The sequence below is a fragment of the Sinocyclocheilus rhinocerous genome, unplaced genomic scaffold (assembly GCF_001515625.1).
Source record: "Sinocyclocheilus rhinocerous isolate Xijiao unplaced genomic scaffold, SAMN03320098_v1.1 scaffold1140, whole genome shotgun sequence".
Classification (NCBI taxonomy): Eukaryota; Metazoa; Chordata; class Actinopteri; order Cypriniformes; family Cyprinidae; genus Sinocyclocheilus; species Sinocyclocheilus rhinocerous.
Window position 1 is genome coordinate 234,011 of NW_015652168.1, and position 5,976 is coordinate 239,986.

The 5,976-nt window shown below is 38.6% G+C and overlaps 1 protein-coding gene across 1 annotated transcript in view; it reads right to left on the reverse strand.

The window, feature by feature from the left end:
- LOC107713937 (retinoic acid-induced protein 1-like) overlaps window positions 1–3,569 on the reverse strand; it is a 60,334-nt gene extending 56,765 nt beyond the window's left edge. Inside the window, exon 1 of the mRNA XM_016519603.1 lies at window positions 3,472–3,569. The gene's annotated coding sequence lies outside the window, so the exon portion shown is untranslated. The remainder of the gene's footprint in view (window positions 1–3,471) is intronic.
- Between the last annotated feature and the right edge of the window lie 2,407 nt (window positions 3,570–5,976).

A 5,976-nucleotide genomic window follows, 5' to 3' on the forward strand; every position in this document is an offset into this window, starting at 1 on the left:
TAACATCTTCTGATTTCTCTCAACATGGGGACAGGAGAGCTGTCAATCAATAAATTGAAAAAAAAAAGTAACTTGCGTTACTTATTTGAAAAAGTAACTCCGATATTCTCTTGTACATTAAAAAGTAATGCGTTACTTTACTAGTTACTTGAAAAAGTAATCTGATTACGTAACTCGCGTTACTTGTAATGCGTTACCCCCAACACTGGTCCTGAAACAGCAATATTGACTCAACCAATGCTGTGAGTTTAGGGCGGGACTGTCTGTTTAATTTGGCCAATGACAGATGGGGTGGGGGTTCTGGAAACCAGTTTGGAAACAATTAGTATTTTTGTTATCCATTTGATGCTATTACTGCGGGAGAAATAGCACACATCAGCTTTAATCAAATCAGTATTTTCGCCTGTAAATATGACATCCATCGAACACGGGTTGTTTTGCGACCCTCGGTTGCGCCTGAGCCTGGTGCATTTGCGAAACGCTTCTGTGGTGTCGTCACATATCTCACCCCCTGACCGTCGAGTTTGTCGTTTATTTCTTCTCTCCATCCATTCATTTCCTGTTCTCCACTCTTTCGGAGCAAGACTGCTGAGCCTAGTGCTGCAGAGACAGCAGCATCTGGAGATAAATAATTCCTCCGTCGCTCCTCCCTTGCGCGCTCTGCCCCGTCCTGACCTTATGGATCTGTTTTGAGCCGTGCCAGATTGTTGCTCAGAACTCTCGCACCTAGAAAACAGCGGACGGGGGAGGGGTGCTGTCTTTCCCTCTCTTCACCTCATATCCGTCTGTCTCTCTCTCTCTCCGTCTACTCTTTCCCCCTGCCTCTATCTAATTTCATTCCTATCACCTTCTATTCTTGAAAGAGGCGATGGTTTCCGATCTCTCTCTCTCTCTCTCGTTCTGTTTCTCATGGTTGTTCTCTGACTGGCCCTCAGGTGTGTGACAGTTTCAGGGGATTGCATCAGCCTCCATGCTACATTCGGTATAGTCCTGACAAAATGCAATATAGCAGCATGTAGAGCTGGGTGGCATGATGGTATATACTGTGCGATGGTGAAATTTGTTTACATATTTTGCTTGAATGCTGTAGACAGGGCTGCATTTGGTTATTTTCTGTAGTGATGAGAAAATATGCAATCATGCAAACAGAGTGTGACGTGTCCCAAACAAGTCAGGATGACAAAGAAGTTGTTATTAAGGGCAGTAACAGAGTTTAGCTGTTTATAGTTGCCAACCAACATCAAAACTGGCCGCATTAATATAGAATTCCCTTGATGTGTTTATATCAGCTATTTTGCAGCAGCTTCAATGTGGCTCATCCAATCCGAATTCAAAGTAATTATAATGTCAGTTTTAGTTTTGTGTTTATTTGTGACGCTGTTTGTACTCTTGTGCAAGATGTTTTATTCATTTATGATAATCTGATCTTTTGATTTCCGTCATCAAGTTCTAAATAAAAAGATAAAATAATAAAGTGAGATTAACATTTACTGGATTTCATTCACTGGATTAGCTAAAAATAGGCATTATATATATATATTTTATATTTTTAGAAAAAAAACAACAACAATTCTAAGCATCCTTAAAACAAGGTACATTTATTTAGTTATATGTATGTATTAATTCATATTAATACTTTACTAATGCTACTACTACTAATATTAATAATTATTTATTAAATCTTATTTTAAGCATAAATCTAAGAAAATAGTAGTTTATGTTTAAAATAAGAAAATACATGTCACTGGAGTGAGAAAAATGTCTTGTTTAGATATTAAATATCTAGGGAATATTTTATTGGAAATGGAAAAAAAAGAACAATGCAAATATCAAAATTATTATTATAATTTTTTTTTTGTTGGCAGTTTACTGCTGTATTTTGGTTTGTATCCATCAAGTTCCAAATACATAATAATAATAATAATAAATGTGAAATAAATTAAAATAATAATAATAAATAAGTACCTTTCACTTGTGAAATTTTATTTAATTTCCTATAATATCAGAAAGTAGTCAGTGATTATTCTATATTTATCTGTATTATCATGAATTATGACAAATACTAATAATATAAAAAAATCTAATTTATAACTACATTTTTCATCAAATTATTATAATTAAAATATTATTATATTACCATGATATGTGACGCTCGTAACCTTGGGAATACAGTTGCGACCTTTTTTTTCCGTCTAGTATGCTATTGCAGATGTTGGCATCATTTTTTCCTTCTTCTCTCTAATTCACTCAAATATTCATGTCATCCCTCCATTTTTCTCCCCCTCCTTCATATTCCTCTCACCTCTCTCTCTCCGTTCAGTCTCTAAATGGATTCTTGCGGAGAGGGGCCGTCCAGAGCATCAATATCAGTCAGCTGTGACACTGCAGTCTCAGTGCAGCGTTTAATAGGTTAGAGCCGTCTTACCCCCGTGCTTCCTTGATCAAGGGCACGGTGCATGCAAAATAACACACACACAAACGGTATGAATTCCCTTGAAATGCATGTAAACAGACCTTTATGCTTTCCGGAATGTCTCAATCAGAAAATCGTCCTCATAGTATCTCATAAACACAGGTTGTCATATAAAACGCAACACACACTGCATATGCACAAAGTGTCGTCATCATAAACACAGGAGCATGTTGAGTATGGCATAAACGCACAAGTTTTGTGTACTTCTTGATTTCGACTCAACATGCAGCCCCTGTTTAGCACATTGTAGAATGTCTCAATCACAAAATCTTCCTCATAGTATCACCTAAGCACAGGTTTTCATATAAAACACACACTGAATATGCATAATGCGTCTTTAACATAAACGCAAGCGCATTGAGTCTAGCTTTGTGTTTTGCGCTCTAAATATAGCTCTGATATATTTCAGCTGCATATCCATACATAAATACAGAGCGTGATTCACATCTAGACTGAATATTAAAAATGCCTTTCTTATTGTTAAAATACGCATAAACTCTTAAAAATAAAGGTTATTTATGGTTCCATGAAGAACCTTTAGCATCAATGGAACCTTTCCATTCCACAAACTTTAGAATATTAAAATGTTCTTTCCATTAAGGAAAAATGGTTCACTGAAACTCAGAATGGTTCTTTTATGGCATCGCCATAGAATCCCCCCTAGGAACCTTTATTTTTAAGCGTGCATGAGCTTGTACTACATACTAAGTACAGTGTTGACATGAACACAATGTGTACATAATATAACCCTCTCATATATTATCTGTTGCTAGCTCTGTAGTGTTTGGAATGGGATTCGCACGGGAGGAAACTGAACTCCGATCAGGCTCTGAGCGCAACGGCAAACACATGGGCATCCTGCTATCCAACACGCCCCCCTGTCCCCATGCATGCAGCTCTGGAGACGCACCGCAGCGCTCCGTCCCGCACTCATCCGTCCATCCATCCACTCGCACTGACATTAAGCCCCTTAAATGTGGAGAAACATGCGTCTCTACCTGCGGCGGTGCCTGTGCCTGGATCCCGGTCCTCTGGATCAGGGCTGCAGCCTCCTGCGACGTGGAAAATGGCAGATATTCCTTGTCAGTGGCAGACTCGTCTCTCTCTCTCTCCTGCGTGTGTAGTCGCTCTCGGTCTATTTCACTTTCCTCCTTCCCTTTGCTGCCATGTTCGGAGCAGGGCGGGGCGGGGGCTGGGGGTGGGCCGTACGGGGTTGGGGGTGCTGTTTGGAGGAGAGGAAAGGAGCGTAAAGGAGAGAAAGGGGGCTCAGGGGGATAAGAAAGCAATTAGAGGGCAGTCCTCTCTTACTTCCAGATGGAATGTATAATGGAATTAGCTCAGGGGGCTCGCAGCCCGTCCGCAAGTCAGTGAGAGATGGATGGAGCGAATGTATGTGTGAATGCTGATTTGTGAAGGGGGGAGTCGATTGGACACCACCTGCTCTAGCTGGGAGAGAGAGAGAGAGAGAGGACAGAGATGGAGGGGAAAGATGTCAGCTTCAAAGGCTGTCTCACAGGTTAGCGAGCCGCTGCTGAAGCGTGTGTGTGTGTGTGTGTGTGTGTGTGTGTGAGTCAAGAGAAAGAGTGCGGCGTGGATGCGGCAGGAGTTGAAAGAGTTCACTCAGATGAGGAGAGACCCAAAGGAAAGAAAAATCACAAATGAGATCTCTTGAATTTTTCAATTATTTTTTCCTTGACAGCCCTGAGATTGGATAGAGAACAAATGGACACCCCGTGAAATCGAAATGGGAGTTTTGTGGTCATTTATATGCTAGTGTACTCCTAAACATGGACGTAATTAACATTTAGCAGCATTTCAAATCTACAACCGGGCCGATGACTCATCCTGCACTCGCAGGCATATGCAAATTTTCGTCCAATCAGATGGTCTTTAAAGTGAGAATGTCCCTCCCCCAAGTTACCTGCAACCGATTAGCAATAACAAATAGCAAAACATGGTTCATGGCTGAAACATAAACAAAAAGACTGTTGGCTGTTTAGAGAAACACGGAGGCTGGAGAGATTTTTATGATGCAGAGGCTCGTGACTATGAAAGTGTGTATGTCTGTGTCCTCACTGACAAGATAAGAAGTGTGTGCGCGTGTGAGATTGTGCCATGAATAAAAATAAGCCGAGCATACTAAAACCTTTCTGCCTATAATTGCAAGTCCACCTCTTGATACTCTCTTTAGCGCCATCAAATCAGAATCCAGAATGCAGTCATCAGTATCACTGCACAACAACCTTCATTTCCTATTCATCTCTGCTGTGAGTGCAACATTCACATTAAACAACCGGTCTATATTAAACGACTAGATCGTGCTCCGACACTGCCTGACAGTATTTCTCTCTTGAAGTTTACCGTCAGAGCCCAGCAGAGTAACCGATTGATTTAGGATTTCATTTCTCTCCAGACATGCGCCACTGTGCGACCCTGACGACGCAAGACCAGACTGATATTTTACATGCGGATTTTGTATCTACAACAAGTCATTAATTACTTTGAACGAATCTGCTCTTATTTGACGTAACATTTTTTGATGGCATCACATTTAAAATAAAATAATGTAAACATTTAAATAAAAAAATAAGATTGTAAAAAATTCACAGAAAATATGGACAAATGAAATCCATCAGGTCTCTCATCCTCATGTTATTCAAAGCCTTTATGAATTAATTTTCTTTCATTGAAGGAAATGTTATCTTATATATATATATATATATACTGTATATATATATTAATTTTCTGACTGTTCTTTTCCATATAGTGAATAAAATAAATTAATTAATGCGAGACCAGACTGACATTTTACATGCAGATTTTGTATCTAGATTGACAAGTCATTGAAACAAACATATTTTTCAGTGAAATTTAATGTATGTAAAACAACCTCCTAAAATAAAATGAATTAATGAATGAGTAAATCATCATACAAGTATAATAAATGCAATCCATTAAGACTCTATATTCTCTATATTATATACTATATACTATATACATTCTACGTATGCATACTAATACTTCTTAATCGTTTTTTTTTACTTGAAGTCTTCCATACATTCCTATATGATTTATAAAGGTGCATCACATCATAGATAGATAGATAGATGGATGGATGGATAGATAGATGGATAGATGGAAAGATGGATGGATAGATGGAGGGATGGATGGAAAGATGGATGGATGGATGGATAGATAGATAGATAGATAGATAGATAGATAGGATAGATGATAGATATATAGATAGATGGAAAGGTGGATAGATTGATAGATATATGGATGGATGGATGGGATGGATGATAGTTATAGATAGATATATGGATGGATAGATAGAGGGATGGATGGATAGTTATGGATGGATGGATAGATGGATGGATGGATAGTTATAGATAGATATATGGATGGATGGATGGATGGATAGTTATAGATAGATATATAGATGGATGGATGGATGGATAGTTATAGATAGATATATGGATGGATAGATGGATGGATAGTTATAG